The following is a 22,312-nucleotide window of genomic DNA, read 5'->3' as shown; positions in this document are numbered from 1 at the left end:
ATACGTGTAGGTACCTGCCATGTCCAAGACTCTGGTGGTCAGATTGTGAACATCTGGAGATACCAGGGCTTTTGCCTTTGGGTTAGCAACAAGGGTCTGGTGGTGGTTTACAAATAAATGCCTAAAAGATAAACACATACAGCTTTTATGAGAAAAGATGTTCTTGCAGGAAGTAAAGGAAAAGCAAATGTGAGCTAATCAGGGCAAAGGCAGAACAAACTAGAGTTCACAGCCAAAAAAACCCTAAATTCATTGCCATAAAAGATAAAAATTGAGTGAGTAATGACAGCATAGCTCTGTAACAGCAGGAGGAAAGCTGGATAAAAATGCAGAGGTCTTTCCACCAAACAGATTTCCTCTACGGGAGGAAAAAGGGGAAAATATAAGAAACACTATTGTCCTTCAACTGCTTAGACAATTTTTTCTCGGTGTCCTGTATAATAAACGCACTTTGGGAATACAAACTCAGAATTGTGCACAGGACCTGACAAACACGTGATGGACATTACTAATGGAAACTCAAGTCTTCCCGGCAGGCTGCAGGTATGGGCCATGATGCCTCAGATGGGGAGAGGGGGAAAGTAGAAGGACAAGCAGAGGAAGGCATCAGCAAAGCAAGGGGACAAAACAAAGTCCATTCAGTCAGGCTTGGCCATTCTCCTTGGTGCCTTGGTGTTGATCCAGGAGGTTTTCTAGGAAATTATACTTTTAGAGAAGGAGAGAAGCGAGTAGCTTCTCCCTGACAATGCATACGCACAGTCTCTTCTGCAAGCTAAGTGATTTTCCCAGGGTTAATTTATGGAGCTCTTCTCGATGGTTACAGTTGTCAGACACTTTCCATCACAGGACACTGGTTTTTCACTTGCTGTTGCCAAAATTCAGCCAGTGGGACTGAAGTTTTCCAAGCTATCATCTGCCTCTGTCTGCATTTTTTGGGGGAAAACATCATTTGAAAAATGTCGGGTGTTTCACGGAATGACCTCATGGAAAACAGGGTTGTTTTGTCTATGTTAAAGAAAAAAGAAAAAGAATCCTCACTGTTCCACTGAGAAACACTAACATTTCTGTACAATAGACTGAAAACCTAAACTCTGCCAAAGGAGAGGGGAGTCTGCAAGTTCAAAGCCACAAGAAGAAAGGCATCGCTGCCGGGGAGCGAACGGCGGCCAAGGGGATATGCACATGGCTCCAAGCAGAGGTCTGCCACCGGACACAACCACTGCAGGACAAACCTGCACCCCGTGGAGACGTCGTGCCCCAAACCCTTGCTGGACAGAGCAATCGATGCCTGAACAGAGCAGAGGCTTTTCTGCATGGCAAATACAATGCGGTTGTGCTTGGAAAGTGCTGCGGAGGTACTTTCAGGCAGGATCATTCGAGACGCAGCTGTGATTATGTCACTCATTAATTGGTGGTAGGGACAAGTATCCCATAACTCAAGACCAAGAGAGATTTCTAGTGCTTTGGCACTGGAGATTAAACAGAAATAAACACACAAGTATCAGTGAAAGTGACTGCAAAATACCAGAAGGGGTAAGTGGTTGGGAGCAGATAAAGATCAGCTATGTTAGCCTGTAACATGGGTTTAACTGCAGAGAGGAGAAAGGGATATGGAGAACATGACAAATTGACAAGTTCTTCACTGTTTATTCTTAAAGGATGTATTTAAACGAATAAAGAATGTTTTCAGAGAGGGGAGGTGTGGGCAGGAGCATACCCGTGTGTAGTCTACTAAGCTGCATGTGCTGCATTTCAGAGCTGCCTATTTTGAAAAATGATTCTGAGGTGCCCCATAGCAGCACGTGTCATTAAACTCTCATTGCCCAAAGCGCTGTTTAAGAAAGGACAATGTTTCTACTAGACTCAGAATCTGCCTGAGGCACACGTGTGTGAGTAGTGAAAAACTACTGCTTTAAAAAAAAAGAGTATTTAAAGAAGTCCCATAAACCAGGACAGCAGCATCAGATACATTCTTCTGAATGCTGATAGCCTGCTTGGGAATAATTGTACACAAGGTCTGCCATACACTCCAAAGGGGATCAAATCCTATGCAAAGCTCCTTGAGACCTCTCTACTCAAGATGACAAATCTCACTCCCTTTTGCAGCATCCCTAGGACCATTACAGCACTGCCCTGGCACCTGTGGCCAGTGGGATTTGCTGTCCCTGAACCCTGCTTCGCTTCCCTGCATGATCAGGATTGTCCTTAAGAATGGCACAACTGCTGCCTGTCAGAGCACCCAGTGTGGGTACAACGCTCTGGGAAGCAATGTCTCCATAAGCTAAATACCACACTGAGGATCCCACACCATTGTTTGTTTCAGTAACAGAGCCAAGAAATCCGTAGTTTTTACGTCAATGAGTAATTAAATAATGTAAATACATCTTTTCACCTTGGAGCAAATGGAATGTTTCAGAAAAATACCCACCTCTCCTCCCTATCCTTTGAAAAACTTTTTAAAAAAGCTTTAACAGAAAAATCAGAAATTCAAGAAATTCAGTCTCATTTCACAGGAGCTGCAGGGACCTCCTAAACTCGTAATTTGGTAATAAAGGTGCGCTTTCCTTCCATCATTCAACAAGCCCTTTGCAGTGCATTATATGTAACGTGATGATAACAGAACTCAGAGAAGATGCTGAGGGACCAGTGTGGGCAGAGTCCAGGTCTACCCTGTGTCTACAGGACAACACGTCCTTGCTGAAGGACACCCCTGGCACCCACCACACTGCCTTGGGTGACCACCAGCCTTGACACCTCACAGCAACTTGCCCTTGGTTAAGAGCGCAGCCACCTATAAGATGACGAACATGCTTCAAAAACTCTCCAAAGTTATGCAAAAAAACATAAACATGCATAGACTTGAGGGGTTTATCTGAACAGATTGGGAATATTCGCACAGCTGAACTTCTGAACGTTAAAGAAATGCCAAGAATTATATGTTTGATAGGAAAGAGCTTCATTGCTTGCACCACAACAGGCCCCACGTCCTGACAAGCTCAGAAGGGGACAGGCTGGAGAGTGGACAGAGATGATTCCTTGGACTATTTTTATAGAGTATTTTAAAAATAAAGGCCAGCCTATGGGAGAAAAAAAAGGAGGGGGAAGTGCGTTTATAAAAAAGGTTTTGTTCTATCTGTTCAAGTGAAGATATTTATGGTGTCTGCTGTGTCATTCCAGATTTGTCACGGGCCATTGAATATCCACCTGGATATTGCATCATTTAACTACTGGAATGCGTAAGCTTTTCTGCCGCTGGTGAAAGAACAACTATGAGCTGCATCGGGCATAAGTGCTGTGCTGTACTTCAACAAATAAATCAGAAAGCGGAGCAGATAATACAACTGTGTTCAACTGCGGTAAACTGACAGCTTTGTGTATTTATTTTTTTTAACTGATCGTGACAAGAATGTGAGTAAGGGCTGTATATATTATTTCTGGCCGTCCCTTGAGTTTGCTAATCTTCTCTGGGTGGCAGCAGCGTTTTGGAGGAGGTCCTTTTTCAAGCCAGACTCTATGCAAACACCACCAGAAGGCAGTCCCTGCCCTGGCAGTCTCACATATGGGTAGACTCAAGGTAGGGACAAAGGAAAGCTCTTCTTGCTTCAAAAATGGGTCCAAAGTTTTGTGCATCTGGGGGTGGAAAGCCATTGATTTACCAAAGTGGCTCCAACCTGTCAGCATCTGGAACCAAATGCTGAAGGTTGGTCTCCAACTCTGCTTTTGTGCATGAAGATGGCGTTGGGTGTTGGTATCAGAAGAAAATCAAATGGGCTGATGACATCCACAGCACCCACACAGCCCCAGGAAACAGCGTCAGATGAGGGGAGGGGACAACCTGCCAAATCCAGGGGGGTTAAAATATTTATATTTCATTCTGATCCTCAGTGAGAACAGTGGGAAGAAACCTAAATTCTCTCCAAAATCCAACTGGAGCTGTAAAGTGTCATTAGGAAAAGTAAGTGATTCCAGTGGGGAGTTGGGTTGGCCAGACCTTTGGCCATTGCGCACATCATCTCACAGGGTCCCCAGGGGCTGTGGATACTGGGAACGTGTCAAAAAGGTCAGGAAATCTGGCAGACCTCTGCCCAAATGACATCAGCTTTGGAAGGACTTTGTAGGAATCGTGATCCTGCTGGAGAAAAAGCAAACATCTGCAGATCAGTAATGGCAGGGAAGGAGGAACTCTGCAGTAGGGTTTTCTGGTTCTACTGCAAGCAACTTAGGTAAGAAGGTTCTCCTTCCCAAGGGCTGGCAGAGCAGCAGAGCCTTTCTTTTGTCAGGAAGAGGGATCAGACCCCAGATCTGCCAGATTTCCTCTGATAAGCCTCATGCCAAAGGTCCCTGCCCTCCTTGCCCAATACCAACAGTGTGGAGCATACAGGGGAAGGAAACTGAGAAAGATCAAGTTCCCTCACACAATTTTATGAGCAATTTCAAAGCTCCTCTCCCTTCCAAAGTCCTGAAGAGGCAAGTGCTCACAGCTTGCTGTAAACCACAGAAGTGTGAAAAAAATCATGCTGTACCAAGCCACATGAATGGAAAGACTCAATTCAGATCAAATTTATTTCAAATAAGTCCATCCTCAAGAGACATTCCAGGTTTAGAAGAAAGCAGGACCTGTACAGTTAGCTCTGCAGGGCTCAACTTTGAACAGGGGGAAATTCTTTTCCTGGGCATTTCCCACCCCTGATGGGAAGTAAGAAACCCAGGACAGCAGTGGGAAGGGGAGAGGGGAAGTTTGATGGCGTTGGTGTTGGGATGCTGCTGTGCTCTGGTGAACCTCTCCAGTGCCACCAGTGCCAAAGCTGCAGCTCCATCAGAGCGAGGAGCACCAAGGTCTTCCTTCAGAAACAGATACAGGCAGGGAAGGCATCAGTGAAATAAGCAAGCAGTCTTTGCAAGGCAAAGAGCAGGCAAACAAATAACGTCACAAAACAGAGGAAAGTGGTGTATCCAAAAATTGCATCTAAGCAGAACTACTGTCTCACCACTGCTTTGCACTCTTAGACGATATTACCTCACCTTGTCTAGCAAGCATCAGAGCTCAGAGGGTGCTTCAGATTGGTTAATCTTTTAGTTTGAATGCAGCTGACCTAAGTACAGAGAAAGTGGAAGCTGGAAGTAAGAACTTTAGCACTGAGACCCTTTGTAAAGCAACCTGTCCTGATAGCTAAACTTCAGCACAGAACAACAGGTAACAACCAAGCTGATATTCACTTCTCTTCTTTCCCAGAGCAAGATCTGACTAGTAACAGCTGCCTACTTCATGGCTGTCTCTTTTTATTACTTTATTCCCCACCGACTCACCCCCCAAAAAAGGGAGAAAAAAGAATAGCTAAAATTTATGGCTAGGAGAAAACGATTACTGTTGGCAAGTTAACTGAAGGGATCAATTGTTCCATATGGCAAAAGCCAAAGAACTCAGGGCTCTATTCACAAGAAAAGACTGATGTGCTAAAGGGCATGGAAATGCCACTTTTATTGTGTGGCGGAGAATTTTCACATTTGAATCCAAATTCCATCAGAAAGCATGGTATGCAAGAGACCCAGCTCCAAGGGCTGTCCAGACGGCATGTGCGAGCAGAGAGCAAGTGCGCGGGGAAAGCATAATACCCTAAGCACAAAGGTTCTGTGTTCGTGTCCTCCCGGCACAATGTCAGGCTTTCACAGGCAGGGAATTATGTGCAAAATGTCTGGAAGTCAGCACCAAACGTGCTCTGAAAGGGGCAAAGACAGAACAATGTTCTCTCCTTCCCTGCCTGAGCTTGGGCTGCTGGACCCATTGCTCTTGGTGGCTGAGAAGTTTTGGTGGCAGTCATGATAATCCTCATTTTAAGGGTGGGAAAAGAAAAAAAAAACTTGTGTTTCTGGGCTTCAGGAGGAGCAATGATGCACAGCAGGGCAAGAAGATGAGGTTGGGAGCACAGGGCTGGGTGAGCACAGATGTCAGCTATGGCAAGTCAGAAGTCGCCAGAGGTAGGACTCAGAGAAACAAGAGACCCTTGGCTCAAGGACAGGCATGCAAGATGTTTATGTATTTGTACAGTGGGGCATGTTGATAGAGCAGTTAAGCACAATGGATCCAAAGCCTTACTTCTGGATGTACATCAAAGGCAGCTCTCGATAGGGAAGCGGGACTGGAGGCACGGTGCAGCCCCATGCTGCTGGCAGCAGCACCTGTCTCCTCCGCCATCCCGATCACAAAAACAGGGCACCACACTGAAAACTGGGAAAGATGTCTCCTGCTCAACACTGAGGACAGCTATTAATTGCCAGAAGGTTTGGTACTTTCAGATCGACAGCTGGACCACAGCACAGAGCCAGACAGGAATTTACTTCGCAGTTTTTCAAGCAGATTATGGGAATTGGGCCCAAATTTAATAAACTTCCAGTGACAGCTAGGCACCTCACTCCCCAAAAGGCCTTGGAAATTGCAGCCCTTGCTCAATTAAGTTTAAAAAAAAAAAAGGTTTTCAGAACAGCCAAGTACAAATTCTTCTAAAGCTCACTCCAGCGTCAAGGTTTCCCAGGTTTTGTTTCAGGATCCTCTATCTGTGAGCATCTGAAACTCAGGATACACAAATGTCTATGAGCTTACAACAAGATGAGTGGCCAAATTTGAGCAGAGCTTCAGAAATTGAAGTGGGGTAAATTGGGAACAGGGATCTGTGCTAGCCCAGAGCTGGGGTCTGGTGCTGGCAAAGCAGCTCCCATCTGGGCTCGCGCTGGAGAAGACGCGGTACCGATGGCTCTGGCCGGCTGACAGCACAGATGTACTGCAGCTTAGCGCGTGACTAATTTTAACAAGCTGCTTGCACGGTTACAAGAGGCAGATCTGTTGGCATTTTTACTTTCAGCCACCTGGTCGCGACAAACATTCTCTGCAAATTGCACATATGTTGTAATGCTGGGCTTAGGGGATGTACGAGGGAGGGAGAAGATGAGGTCCCAAGGATGGAGGTAGGAGCTGGAGGCCAGAGATGTCTCACCAAGTTGGTGTGTGCAAGAGGGGTTAATGGGATGTAAGAAGGCAATGGCTACAGGAAGAGATAAAATTTTTGTAGGACAACTGAAGCAGTTGGACAGGGCTGTTGCTCCTGATGGATGTGGAGAGTCCTCCAGACCTGGACTGGAGCAAGGAGACCCACAGTGCAATGACATAAGCCTTACACCAACTCCTCTCTCCATCAGGTCTGTTTGTTCACATCTATTGAATGGCAGGAGAGACAGCTCAAGAGAGAAACCCCGCAATGAAACATGGGTTTTGGCCCTTTGAAAGAGAATATCTTGAATAGTATTCATGAAAGGTTTCCATTTAAAATAGCTCCTTCTGTGTTAAAGCCAGCAGAGGAGGACACAGCGAGCGAGATGTTGTGGGTTCAGAGATAATCCTAGATCTGTTCAGGCTCAGGCTGGCTGCTAATAGTGTGCTGGTGGGTTCTCTGGGCCAAGTTGCTCTTCTTCCACAAGATCCAGAGCTCATGCTGCTCTGAGGAACCTCAACATGCAGCAATCACTTTTGCAGGCCTCCTTTCCCCACCCCATAGTAACATTCTGGGAGGAAGAAACTGCATGAATTTGTGTTAGAAATGAATTTAAACAAATTCAAGTACCATGATTAACCATGGAGGTAACAAAAGAGTTGTTAGCACAGTCTTCATCCCTTGACATCTTCACTGGTAGGCCATTTTGGAACAAGAGTTACTGGGCTCATTGCCAGGGAGACTGGGTAAATCCCATGATTCATGAAATGCAAAGTTCCAGTTGTTGATCTTGTGATACCCTCTGCCCTTTAGAGTAATCCAGTCATTCACAGAAGTTTCTTCTGATTTCCTGGAGCCTGGCACAATAAGGGAGCTCAAGTGCAAGAGAATACAAGAGTGTAATGTCAAACTGGTAGGGCAACGCCATGACTTGACTGATTCATAGGATTCTTTTTGCAAATGGGGATGGCAAGAGACTACTCAAAAACTGGCCTGTGATCAGGAATGAGAAAAGGACATCAAGTAAGTGGTGCAGAAACTATTGGAATGAAATCATGTTTTCTGCCATTTAGGAGGATGAAGCTGGTTCTTCTCTCTGCAACTAGAACTAACTTAGCTAGGGCAAGGAGGAGTGGAGAAGTGGGACAGCCCTGGAAGCCTGCAGACCCGTTCTTCTGTTAAAACATGCCTTGGCTCACAAACCTGTGCATTTTCAGGCTATGCCAGAGCGATTTTAAAACAACCAAAAAGTAAAACAAACAACAATGCAAGAGCTTACATGTCAGATCAGCTGAAGTGCTGGGTCTCTCCTTCCCAAAAGTGTTTCGTATTTTTACTGCGGTGTTACCAAAATGGGCCTCCACTGACCTATTACATAAGGCTAATAGTCAGAAGCAGATCGTTACAAAATTCTGCACGCAGCCTCTGTCCGTTGGGAGTTTGTAAAATGCACACTTGCAACTGCCTACACAAAACACGAGGTCTTCACAGCTTGCTTTAAATTAGTCGTGGGACGGCAGAGAGGAATGAGAAAGATTTGAAAAGACGGAGATTTAGGAACAAATGATAATTTATGTCTTCCAGAAAATGCAAATCAAACCTTGCCTGCTCTGGCCCTTCAGCACTCCTGATGGGAACGGGATATGCGTTTAGCATATCTCCAAGGTATTCTCACATGATCATGACAACCGGGTGCCTACTGCGAGGACAGCTATAACAAATCACCCGCATTCTTTTCAAGCCAACGCTGCAATTGTTCTCGCTGGATCATCTGGCTTCAGTGTGGGCTCCCTTCAATTTCTAACATGGAAAGTATTTCCAATAGTTGACAGATGTCTTTCCTCGCTTTACACTCCTTTCTTACCCACTTGTGTTAGCCTAACAGGAAATACTGAGTTAATTGGAAAGATTAAGAAAGGTCTCCTACAGCTATTGGGGGAGAAAGTGGGAGCAGACTGGAGGCAATAAAGGGAGAATAATTCATTTAACTTTTTATTTTACTATTAAGTTTGAAATATGAACAATAAGAGGAAGGAAGGACTCTAAAATTATGTTGGATGTTTGCTATCACTCAGCACAAGGTAAAGTGATCCCTCTCAAACAGGGAAATTAATTTTAAACCAGCAGTTTAATTCCTTGCCCAAGTATAGAAGACATTTTCCAAGAAGCAAACATTTGTTAACAGTCACTAGGAATACAATCTGACCATGCTGTGCAATAATACAACGTACAGCTCCGCTCCTTGGCTAAATATATTTCTGACCATCCTACTCAGAAAGAGAATAGCAATTGGAGGGAGAGAGGGGAAAGTGGACACCCCTACACTGCAGAGACCAGGTGCAAAATCCCTGCATGAGGAAACTGCACCAAAGGAAAAAGGTTTTTGTGAGCAACACAAAGCATACAACACTCAGCTCTCTAGGTCTAGTGCAAGAGGATGATCAGACCAGCTGGAGCATGGATGTACACACAGATAATAAATTAACAGCAAAAGTTTTGTTTTTAAACCTAGATGGGGGAGCATAGACGATTAGCAAAGACATGGTAATTCAAGGAACAAGATCGTGACAGTAACTGCAGGGCTCTACAGTGTCCTGGCAGGAAATAGCTCCATTGAGGTGTGAGTCTCTGAGCCGTTACCACCATTACAGCTGGTGGGGATAATTTGGCATAATTTTCTAGATCAGTATTATTTGTGTCAGCATTTATCCTGCAGGTCAAAACTCAGCGCTCATTTAAAAGACATTTCAAAGCGTTACCTGCTCAGGCATCTGGAAGTGCTTAGGCACATGAACCTGTTTGCTATTTATGCTGCTTAACTGTTCCCATGTTGGAGTGCGGTGGAAAGTTGGGTGATAGCAAAGAAAACAGAGAAGTCTAAGATTAGGACTTTTCCCAAGGGAATGGGATGTTAAAAATCCACTGGTGGCTCTGTTTGCTCTTTGGCTTCTCCCTAAATCCCATTGTGAGAATCCTGGGGAGCAGGTTACAAAGCAAGAGAAGGAAAAGGAAGACTAGAGTTTCAGACAAGGAGGCAGTCCGGTGGCATCAGGACTGGAGAACAGGGAGTCTGCAAGAAACAAGACCTTAATGAAGGATTCCTCAGCTGTGGACACTGAGCAAACATGATCCAATGAGAAAGAGTCTTCTGCCAGGAGCTACAAAGCCTGAAGAAAGCCTGTGGAGGGCCGCAAGTACATTTCATTGATATTATTAGGCTGCCGAAAGGTAATCATAGGCACGTATGCCATAGCAAAGCCACCCATGGTGTATCCTGGGTAATTCTGACAAAGTTCAATACAGTTCAGTGTTAATAGGCCATACATTCACATGTGGTGGCTGGCAAAGGAAATAAGCTAAATTATAGCAAAAGACAATCCGTGATGTGGAAAATTTGCTGAACAGCCATGCCTTGCACAAAGCAATCAAAAGATGGAAGCTGCTCATATCATTGCAGGGGGCTGAAGGGAAGCCATTAGATACCAGTAGAGCAGAAGGGACAGGGGAGACCTTAGCTGAACATGTAGGCATGGTGAACAACATCCTTCCATAGAGCTTTGTCATGGAGAGCAGCTGGAGGAGACAGTAGGAGTTCAGGGAGACCAAATAAACACTGAGGAAAGACAAAGAGCCAATTATATTAAAGGAAATAAAAAGGAGGAAACGAAGGGCTTTCTATTATTTGAAGAAAAGTGATTGAGAGTTTATCTTTTCTTTCTCCCGTGACTGAAGAAGTATCGGGGCAAGGCCATTCCAGCGGACAGCAAAAAGCAGTCTCTTGCAACCCCATCACTGAGATGTGGAGGCCATTACCTTCATCTAAACTACATCTCTTTTAGGTAAAGAGTAAAGTGCTAGGGAAAATTGCCAGATTTCCCTCCCACCCCCCAGCCACCCGCACAGCAGGATGAAACACCATTGCAGGGACAAGGATGGGCCACCAGCACTGCAGGCCCAGCAGTGCCTGCATGGTGTAACTGTGCCCCAGTGACATGCAGCTGTGCAGGAGGACTGACACCTGCCAGCTCCCTCAGCCAGCAAATTCCTCAGCCAGCAGCAGGAAAACAAACAAACAAAACAAGGACTTGCCCCAACAGCAGCTTGGGGCAGGAGTCCCAGCTTGTCTGAGGTACCAATACATTGTGCTTTGGGAGTGCATGAGGTTTATCTGCTGTGAGAAGAACCCACGCAAATATTCTGAGCATCTTCTTCCTTTTGGCTTCGGAGGTTTTTAGGACTTAGCCCTCAGCACGTGGCCTGTGACTGTGGCCTGCCCTGCTCTGCAGGCCACAACATCCCTATGGGCTCTCCAACCAAGGTGCCCACCATCCACACCCAGACCACTGTCCAGCCTGTGAGTGCATACAGGGTGTAGCCATGGCTGAGGGAATCTTGTGGCAGCTCCTCCTCTTGTCGACAGGACCCATAAATCAGATGGCCACAGCTCCATCCCTTTCTTGTCAGTGTTACAGCACAAGGACTTTCTTCCAAAGGAAGCGGTGCTGCTGCAAATTCTGCCAAGAGGATTTTTCATTCAAATGGTTTTTAAAAAACCTTCAATTTTCATCCTTAAACAAATGTTAAAATTCAGATTTCTAACATGAAGGTCTCTTTTCTTGTTTTACTTCCCTCGAGCACTCCACAGGATTGTCACTCACCTCTCCAAACCTCCCTTGTTCTACAAATGGTTTCAAGAATCAGACGCATAAGAGCCACAAATGTTTCAGGGGCAAATCTCAAATTGCCCCCCCCCCCAACATGTCATTTGGGCACAACACTGCTCCCAGCATGCTTCCTGGCCATCTGATGGGCATCACCCAACCCTACGTGACTGTGACCACCACACACTGCCTGGACCAGATCTCAGCCAGAAGGACCTCCATCTCCTTCCTGCTCTGTTCTCCCACCCATTCACATGCATAACACCAACTTTCAGGCTTTGCTTTGCCAATTCTTCACATTTTTCTTCACCAACTCAGTTCATTTTCTGTGGGTCTGCCATAGCAATGCTCAAATCTCAGTTTTACTTTGAATCCCACCTTGTAATTATCATTGTAATCTAATTCTTCTGCAAGAGAAAGGAATGCCCTTTGGTCTTTAAATGAGCTCAGGTTCCTGACCTGACTTTAAATACATTCAGCTGAAAGCCATTAGCAATTATTCAATTGCTTTTGCTGTAAAATGTCTTAAATTACTCAACTTCAGTCCTCTATTTGAAGAAAAATATCAATTAAACCTTCAGGTTTAGAGAACTCCCATTTATATGTTGGAGGTATTTTGATTGTTCATGTTTTCCACTGGCATCAGGCAGAGCCTTATTGAAAGTACAGCTTTCCCATCAGCGAGTCACATCCCATCCCCAGCATTGCACGTACCCCCAACATATGTCCTTTAGCTGAGCCTTATCTTACACAGGCGCTCTCCCTCCTCCTAGTGCAGGAGCTGGAAACCTGAAGAGAAGAGGTTCGTGCACCCAAACAGGCTGCCAGGCCACTTGATGTGCTGACATGAGGTCCCCAATTGCATGGGTAATCTGTGCCAGACCTTTCCAACCAGAAGGATGGAAACAAGCCATCAATCTTCATCCTTCAGCCCTTATCACATCAGACATAGCTTTCTGAATACTTCCATCTCTGCTGCTGCCTTTCAGCAAGGAGTAGGTGCAATTTCCCTCCCTTCTGCTGTAGATTTGGCTGTTCTTCCTTAGGGCCTGGGATGTTGAAATGCTCATGGCCATGTAAATCCTCTGGCTGTACAGCACACCCCTCTGGCACCAACTGCAAGAAGAAGTGGCTGCAATCTCTGTGCAGTTTAAAGTCAGGAATTCAGAATCCCTAAGCTGCATTTCGTTTCTGTAGTCAATAGGAACAGATATCAAAATTTGCCAAAAGAGGGAGCATTCCCTAAGCTCTTAGAGGCTGACATTCCCAACAGCTCCAGCCCAAAACCTGCTCATTTTTGCAATGGAGGAAGCTGACTAAAGCTCAGAGCCAGACACCAGCCTGGCTGCATGCTCCAGGCTGCTAATATTGCAGGGCATCGTGTCACAGCCCCACTCACATGTGGGTGATGCCACTGCAGAGGAACTCCTGGATCCCAGCACCAAGCTGGCTTCAGACACTGCTTCCAAGCAGCACTGATGGAAAGAAGGGCAATGTTCAGCGAGGGGGAAGGAAGGTCTGTAAGGCGTGAACCTCCCCCTCTCCATCCACACTATTTTCTTAACAGCACTCTCCAGGGCTGAAAATCCCTGCTGCAGAGGAGGCCAGCATGAAATCCCAGCACCACAGTGGCGGTTTGGCAGCTTTATGGTGTTTTACATCACTTTTGAGAAGATCACCATAGCTATAAACTTTGTAGTTTTCCTAAACCCCCAGAATCCATTTAATCAAAACAGGCAGGCGACCACACCAGGGCATTATGCAAGTGCATGGCTGCTTCTCCTTCTGCTGCTGGAGCAGGAATTTGCTGACAAGTCAAGATTAAATTTTCAGTTCCTTCTGCTCTCCCCAGTCATTATGTGTTGTTAAGAAGAAATTTCAAGTTAATTAATTCAATCTCAGGAGATGAAAATGCACACAGGATTTCTCTAACACGGTGCATGTTTACTGCAAGGCAGAAAACAGCTCAAGTTCTTTGAAACTCCCATCTCATTTTACATTGCAAGGCACAGGGCATTAGCACAGGGTGGACTCGTTGCAAACCATTGCAACTAAAATCATTTTTTCAGCCCCAAAAAGGAACTGCACAGCCCAAACCCTTGATTTCTATGCTACTTTTTACAGCACATTTTGTTTTCTTCCTAGGAACTGCACATATTCATGGTCCATAGCTTGGCACCAGCACAAGGAGCCACATCTTTGCTCCTTCCAAGACACAAACCGGTAGGTAGGCAATACAGCCCTGTAAAACACAATTAATCTCTCCACTAAACAACATCTCCCAAAGCAAAAACCAGGCCGTATTTAAAGGAATGGGACTGCTTTATGTTAACCGCCCATTTCAAACCTTAAAATAAAATATTTGCGCTTGCATAAATAGTTGGAAAGGTAAAAGTGTCATAACACTGGGTGTTTGTTATTAGAGCCGGAGCTTGCCTCCTGCCTGCAACAGAATGTCATAACAAAGCCCACATTGGGATTGCTGCGTTTACTCCTCACTGCAGTGTTTAAAAGTCAAAGACAATCCCGAGCTATAAACAGATTGCACGATAGCTTGCAAAAGGCCCTGTCAAAGCTTCTTTTAGTACACTGTGGACCCGGTGTTGTCTCAGGTGGTGCAAAGCTTGCAGATGACGCTGGGTCTGAAGGATTCCGGGGATGCTGCAATGCAACATGCTGTTACCCAAATCCTGTTCCAAAGCACCACCCTGAGCAAAGAGCAGCTCTTAAGTTTGCTGCAGAGCAGTATGCTCCAAAATTTGCTTTTTGCAAGAAGCATCCTGTGTAGCACAAGCTAAACCATGCTTTCTAACCTGCCTGAGCCCAGGGGAGGATGGAGGGAGGCTTTTATCACACTTGGCTGAGGATAGCAGCTCCCCAGCTGCTCACAGTGCTGGAGGAGCCAGGGCTGCGAATGGGGCCCACCTGCTGCAGCAGGATGGTTTGGCAGTGTTTCAGTCCTGGAGTCCATCGATCCCTCTGCTGGGAGAGCTCTCAGCACTAATATAACTCAGGTGCAGTGCAGTGCAGCGAGGGGATTTGTGGGGTCTTTGCAGAAGGTCAGGTGGTCCCTGGAGGACCCTGGAGCAAGGACCATCCATCTTCAGCTCATTGACTCCACCCATGGCTCACAGGCACCATGGCATGTGCTTGGTGGATGGCCCCTTGGATCCTGCACCTTGGCCCACCCTGCTTGTTCAAAGCAAAGAGAGATTTAGCCCTGTGTAACTGAGGCAAGGCAACCTGGCATGGCTTGTGGCGTGACGTGAGGGCAGGTAAAAATAAGACAGCTGGACCTGAGAAGTAGAGTGGCATTTTTTTCTTTAAAAAATGCCTTTGGCAAAGTATACCTAAAGACCTGCTTTGCTAGCACAGATGAATATTAGTCCCTGTGTCACGTTAAGTGAGTGCATGCAGTCCTGGAAAGCCACTGCTCTTTTCAGTGAACCCCAAATGCAGAGAAGACTGATGTGGCCACACCACAGCATGCAATACAATCTACTTTCAGGGCTGAGTCTGTCCGACACAATTCTGCAGCTGTGAGCAGCTGAGAATTAACATTCAGCATAAACCAGCATGATTCTCCCAGAACAGCTGTAGAAATACTTAGCCCAAATTAAATAAGCATTACCATAGCAGCTAGGTGCTTATTTACAAATGAAGACCTGCTGACTGCAGCCAGAACTGCTCACCCCAGTCCCTGCAGAACCCACCAAGCCAGGCCAAGAAGAGTTACGGGCTTTGCTTGGGGACAGGACTGGATGATGGATTGGAGGATCAGGGTCACGGGCTGTGTTGCCCTCTCCGGGGCCATTCAAGGGGTGGGTGATGGTCTCCATGTCTCCAAAGGTCAGAGGGTCCTGCCCTGAAGAGCAGAGCCCATGGCAGATGTCACCCTGACATCTGATGGCCAATGCTGATGGCCTCCTGCAAGCAGCCTCATGGAGAAGCTGCTCCTCCCTCAGCTGAGGCATCTCTGTAACCCACCAGAGACTCTCGCTCCTGGGTGAGGAGGTCCTCTCGTGCCGGCACCCAAGACTGATCCCTCTCCAGCTTCCCCCAACCTGGGGATCCAGCTGGCACCCCCAGCTCTGCTCAACCATGCAGCCACTTTCCCATGTCCTGTCCACTGCAGCACCCTTGGCATATGTTTCCAGAAGTTGGTGTCTATCCAGAAGCTCTAAATCCACATCAAAAAAAAAATCATAGATTCAGTAAGGTTGGAAAAGACCACTAAGACCATCTAGACCAATCCCAACCCATCCCTACCATGCCCACTAGCCATGTCCCTCAGTGCCACATCCCTCATTTTGAACACCTTCAGGGACGGTGACTCCACCCCCTCCCTGGGCAGCCTGCTCCAATGCATTATCGCTCTATCTGAGAAGAACTTTCTCCTAATATCCAACCTGAACCTCCCCGGAAACCTCTTACCTCACCCCACTTCCAGAACCCCCACCCTGTCAGTAATCTGCTCAGCACCCCAGAGGCATTGCCTGTGGGCAGTGAGCATCCCCGCTCAGCTGCCACTCCCTGCATCACCTGCTGCCTGCAGGTCTGGCTGCTATGTGCAGTGCTGAGAGCCCCGGGGCAGGCACAGGTGGGGCCAGGGGTGCCAGCAGCAGCTCCAGCAGGCAGAGAGCCATCGCTGCTATCGCACAGCTTCGGATGGAAAAAGTGCTTGGCCACTCTCCAGTCATTGCTGCTCTAGAGACAACAACCAACCATGCTTTTGGCAGATACCCTGAGACTGTCCTTCTTCCTCCCAACCAGGGGAAGATGGCCCAGACCCTGTCCCCTCCCAGCCCAGCCTGTCAGTGCCTTCCATTTCTCAATAGAAATTCCTACGCAGTCAGAAGATTTTACCACTTTGTTCTCAAAGTATAATAACATTTTCTTTTTTAATTAAATCGCATTCCCCATCTGCCTTGCATGCATGTTTTGAGTGGGCCACTTTTGCCAAACATAAGGTCAGCAGCCACGCTACTAACTTTCTATAAAAGTGCATTAATGCTGTTTTATCTAAAACCAATGTCTGTTTGCAATTTTGACCACACCCAGACTAAGGCTATGTGACTTCACTGTCCCAGATGTCCATCAGGAGCCTTTTAACATCAGGACACTCATTTAGTAGCATACATTGTCCTGCTTTCTTCGTTAGCGAACTGGGACCTCACAAGAATGATTTATAATATTTCCATAACAATTATGAACTTGCAAAGAGGGGGTTGCTGTGTTTAATTTGGGCTGCAGGCACACGAGCAAGCTTCTCCCGTTCCCTTTAAAGCTGCAGAACTGAGTGAAATCAAGGGAACTTGAGAGCAAAAAGCTTCGGCATGGATACTAAAAAGGAAGCCAGGAAAAGCAAAACCCAACCTGCAGCATGCAGATCCAAAAAAAAAAAAAAAAAAAGAAAGTCTGTCTAGTTGGTCGGAAAGATGAGCCACATGAATACAGAGCTAGCAGGGCTTCTGTGTCGGGTGCAGTAAAATGAAAAACCTCCCCGCACTCCTACAGACTTCTTGTCCACATCTCCCAGCCCTTCCCAAGGAGGCCCATCCTCCAGCTCTCTCAATTTATAGAGTTAAAGCACAAAGATGAATAATTCATATGAGCTTTCATCTATATCTTATTTCCAGCATGGAAGGACCCCGATGAGCACGCACTGGCCATGAGTCCAGAAGCTCTATTTAGTTCACAGGGGAAGGATCTGGGACAAGAGCTCACCCATCCACACGTGGTTGCGAAGCACTGTGCTTCCCCTCCCCAGCCCAAAGCTGAAGAAAAGACTGAACTCAGCTAAAATCTGGACTAAGATCTGCAAGGCCAAATCAAGATAAGCACAAAGCAGAATGCCTGCAAGTATAAACTCATCTTCTTCAAAGCATTTCAGGCCCCAGCTGCAAATTGGTTTATTCCGAGAACAAATTGTTGCTCAACTACTTGGAAGCTGTCTTCGCAAAACTTCAAGCTAAGCATCTTTGATTGAAAAGAACATGATATTAGTGATAAATAATATCATGTGAGAACACCGGAGGAGGTCTCAGCCTACTCCAAAAATGAGATAATTAGCTGTGAGGCATATTGTATCACTCGTTGCTCTATACCAGCCACTAAATTGCCCAAGAGTCCTCCCCCTGGTTTGTACAGTGTCCTCCTTCTGCTGTGCAGCTCATAACAAGCTTTCTCCACCGAGAGAAACTCATGCTAAAGTAGGACCAATAATCTCTGTTAACAGTGAGTTGGCTGGGCCAGGAATTTGGGGTGGGTTTTGAGGATGCCCAGAAATACATTTTTGTTTATTTGGTAGCTGTACCCAAAGTATTTTTCCTCACTATTGGAAAAGCAGAAGTGTTAAAGCAGAAGTGTTAAATGGCAAATGTTAAATGCCTGAAAGCTTCAGAGAAAGCCCATGGAAGGATCAGTCTGGAGGGTTTTCTACGGCATAACTAGGAGTTAAAAGCATCTTCTCCTCTCTCACGCATATCCTTCATATGGCCACAAGATTTTTTCTTTCTGCCCCAGTCAATGTTCATCCAGTTCATCCTAACAATTCCGCATGCAGAACTGGCTTGAAGGAGAAAAAAACATATATCTGGTCAACCCCTATTGGCAAATCAGTGCCCTAGCATAAAACATCTTCTGTACTTATTAAAGCATGCAGGATCCAATGGACAGAATAGGTAGAGTTTCTCCATAGGAGTTGGCATGAAAAAAACCACCAATTTCTTCACATAGTGCTGCCTACAAAGCTCTCTGGAGTAGCAAAGCATCGTCTTCCTGAAAATACTTTGGTGCATATTTGGGAGATGGGAGACCTGAGGGGTCTGCAGCCCTCTCCCCTCAATGTCTATGAGGCCACATCTGGGGAGGAGCTCCCACCTGCACTGGATTACCCTTCTGCGCATTGACCTCATCCTGGCTCTCCTGCTCTGCTTTTGAAGTTCCTTTGCAGAATCAAATTTAGCAAGGTCCATACCTGGGCTGAGAAATATATGTCCCGAGGGCACTTCCCTGGCAGTGCTGGCTTTCATTAACCCAGCTTCTCCACTGTCCTTTTTTCACACCCATTAAACAGCACCAAAGGGAGCTGGCAATACATTTTCCTTTGCCCTTCTCCTTTGTGCTCCTCCTTGATGAATGGCGAAAGCAGATGCACAGTTGTCTTTGAAGGCTCTGGCGGATGAGCATGTTGAATCAATGATGGATTGGACCAAATGAATCACAGTGTGGGAGAAAGCGCAAGGCAATGATTTCTAAGTGGCCTTCACATCTTTACACTTCAGAACTCGTTTTAAAAGCCCGTTTTCTTCTTTTTATCTGTTTCCAGTTTCTGCAGTGCCTTTGCATATGTTGAGGGAGGTAGGGGGGAAGGAGGGGAACCTTTACATATAAACAGAAGATTCCACTTCTCCATCAGACAGTAATGAAGCATTGTCATTTAGGGAGTTCAAATAGCTGGGAAACCACTTCAAGGCCATGCAAAACAACTGGGTAGCATCAGAAAGAACAGCACTGGCAAACCCAGAGGCAGAGTTTCAAACTCCAGTATAGTGAACTGACAGAAAACCACAGCTGGTTCAGTGGCCTACCTCCCCACTCTGGAAGGCAAGAGCAGCTTTAATGAAACAGCATTTTAGGATACAGTGAATTGCTAGGGATTACTGGATACACAACTACCGCCACTCCAACCCAACCAAAGGTCCCCAGTGCCATCCCAAGCCTTGGGTGCACCCAGCCTGGCTGCCCTTAGGCCCTCCCTGTGACCAAGGACATGACTGTTCTCATCAAAAGGGTGGGTTTACCCCACAGATGCACCATTGCCATGGCCACCGCAGCAGCACAGAGCTGCAGCAACACAGTCTCAGCAGAGGCATCCAAGGGACGTATCCTTACAGCAAACTCTCCCAGTACCGCTTCTGCTACCACTCTCTACCCAGGCAGCAATATTTATGAACTGCCATGAAACTGACAAGAGCTGCTTTAGCCGTGAGCAGTGAAAGAAGGGATGAGCTGAAACGCAATTCACTCAGACTTTTTCCCAGCACGTCCCCAGGTTTGCAATGATAAAAGGCTAAAATGTGGCACGAGCCTGGCTGTGGCCTGAAGCTAATAGTGCAGCCTGCAACACAGAAGGAAATGTGGGAAATTAGAGGTGCAGGGGACAAAGGGAAGTCTGTTGCAGCAAGAAAAGCCTGAATCAACAAATTTGCCCTGAGTACCACTTTCAACTTAATCCAGACCGAGTTTAAAGATAAAAGAACGAAGTGCTGCTGATTTTCCAGCAGTGAAGTGGCAGCTGGTGGCTTCAGGGAAGCGTTGGTTAAGCTTTGCAATGATCCTGCAGAGACTCAGGCCCACAAGGGCAATGCAGCCAAGTGCTCACAGGGATGGATTCCTCCTCGCTGTGCAGACCCCTCCAGCATCAGAAGAGAAAGGAAACCTCTTCCATTCCTCCAACCAAAGCACCCCTCGGGATGGGAGCTCCACCCACATCAGGAGGTGAAGGTGATTAATTACCCACACACCAAGGGGGGTTCCTGGAGCGGTCTCGCTGACAGTGATGGTTTGGGGCCATATGGCACTTCCATATCCCATTAGTAACGCGCCTGCTGCACCCCGCGCCCAGTTTCATCTTTCATAGGGTTGGGGAACGCAGAATACCAGAGTTCTGGCCAAGATCTCCAAGGGCTGGAAGCTCAGGGAAATATGTTTCTTGAAAACCAAACTTCTTTTTGCTCTCAGTGGCAGCATCACACAGCACTGACTGCACCCACTGAGAGGTCCTGCCTCCAAAAAGACCTCATAGGGCTTCAATGCTAGAGCAGACCCAGTTCTCCCCAGATTTAGAGACAACATGTCAGCTCACCCATCCCATTTCAGTGTCCCAACGTTGCCCCTCAAACGGGTTTTCAGGCACCTGCAAGGCACAGACATGGGTGCTCAGTGGCTGGGGACAGTGTGTGACGAAAGCCCCATTCCCTCAGGAAGGTGGCTGTGCTCCAGTGAGCAAAAAAACACACGCAGGCCGGCTGCTCCGCGCTGCACAGCCCCCTTGGCAGGCGGCATGGAAAATGCCAGCACTCACAGATATGGTCTCCAAGGAGGACAGTTTCCAAAACCCAGAGCAGAGCAGGAGGGGCTGCCCAGCACCCACCTCCCGCAGGGCAGCAGCTGGTGGCCAGGGCTCTGACACAGGGTTCGCACCCAGCAGGTGCTCACCTCATGCTTTGCTCTCTTATGCCATCATTTGCTGCTGTTTTATGGGAGAAAGGGTCCAGCCAGCTGAAAAATAAAAAAGTGCAAAGCTAAGCAGAGAGAAGCTTCCAAGGGTGGCATGATTTCACTTGGTTGTACAGTACCCAGAAGAAGGGAGAGAGAACAGAGGGCACACAGAAGGGAGGTGGTTTCATTCAGGGAGGGGGCAATTGGTAACTTCTGGCCTATCTCCAGGGCCCTGGAGCTGAGTACTGCCATGGCCTGGAGTGGTCACAGCACTGGCTGCCACCAGCTCTGGGACCCAGAACTGCTCAGAGCATCCCTATCCCTTGCTGTGATGCTCACAGTCCCACCACGGGAGATTCTGGGGCTCCCTCCTGCAGTCCTTCAGAGGCACAGAATGGGAACACGAGAGAAGGATGGCACCAGGAAGATAACAAGCTGCAGCCAGTCCCCGCTGCATACACCTTCCCCAGCCCAGGCACATGCCAGCAGACCTTGCTGCTGTCTATCTAATGTATTCCATATGGAGCACACACCTCCAAAACATTACTTAAAATGGGAATAAATCCTTCACAAGTCCTCCGTGTGACGGATACCACTTGATTGAGTTGCCAAGTGAGGAACTTTTATTTTAAGGAAAAAAAAATCTGCAATTAACCTATTGTCACCCCACAGCAGTGGGAAGCAATAAACTGTGTACGTCTGCTTTCCAACCAAGCCCAAAAGGTTTATCCACCAGCCCTTCTTAGCAAATCTCCCCTGAGAGCTCTTTTGATACCTTACGGATTTGTTAAACATTTACAACATGAAAGTGAGAATATTATATACACTGCCCCAGCATAAATCACGGGTCTGATCCTCTGTGTAAAACGGAAAGGGGAGATGGAAGGAGAAATGGGGTTCTAGGCTGCAAGGTGAATCAGCACAGAGGTTTCCCCGTCCCTTCACCAAGCAGCAACGTGCACAAAGGGGCTGTGAGAAGCTGGTGCTCCTCCAGCCCCTCCTGTTTTTCAAGTTTTACACCTGGGGAAAGAAGAATGAACAACCGCTGTTAGACGTCGTCAAGGTGAGAGCACAGGACATGTAAGAAGTGGAAAAACATCTGTTTAGCCCAGATAGAAACCAGATGGAGGCAGAGGGGGGTGGAGGACAGAGGAACAGGCGAGAGGAAAAGCAGAAATGCGCTCAGGGAGATGGCTGCAGGAGAGGAGGGCTGCATGGAGACTCACGTGTCCTTCCCAGGACGAACAGCTCAGACACGGCTCTTCCTTGCAAAGGACTTGCTGCTGGGACAACAAGAGACGTGGGGCTCATTTTCAGGGCCAAAGACACTTCTGGCAAAGGACATGCCAGATACTTTCTGCAGCAAGTGCCGGATTTTAAACAGTAGGTTTGGCACCCTTCCCTAATCCTCTTTATCCTCACGTCCACAATCAAGTACTCCTC

At 46.9% G+C, this 22,312-nt stretch overlaps 1 long non-coding RNA gene across 3 annotated transcripts in view; it reads right to left on the bottom strand.

The window, feature by feature from the left end:
• LOC110404807 overlaps positions 1-21,028 on the bottom strand; it is a 68,721-nt gene extending 47,693 nt beyond the window's left edge. Inside the window, exons 1-2 of one of the 3 annotated variants that reach the window (XR_002442498.1) lie at positions 20,867-21,028; positions 20,514-20,564 (exon numbers count right to left, since the gene is read on the bottom strand). This is a non-coding gene — a long non-coding RNA (uncharacterized LOC110404807). Of the gene's footprint in view, positions 1-20,513; positions 20,705-20,866 lie in introns of those variants that run through there. The other 2 variants (XR_002442497.1, XR_002442496.1) reach the window with 2 other exon arrangements.

The sequence above is a fragment of the Numida meleagris genome, chromosome 11 (assembly GCF_002078875.1).
Source record: "Numida meleagris isolate 19003 breed g44 Domestic line chromosome 11, NumMel1.0, whole genome shotgun sequence".
In the NCBI taxonomy this organism is placed as follows: Eukaryota; Metazoa; Chordata; class Aves; order Galliformes; family Numididae; genus Numida; species Numida meleagris.
This window is presented reverse-complemented; position numbering and strand designations above follow the sequence as displayed.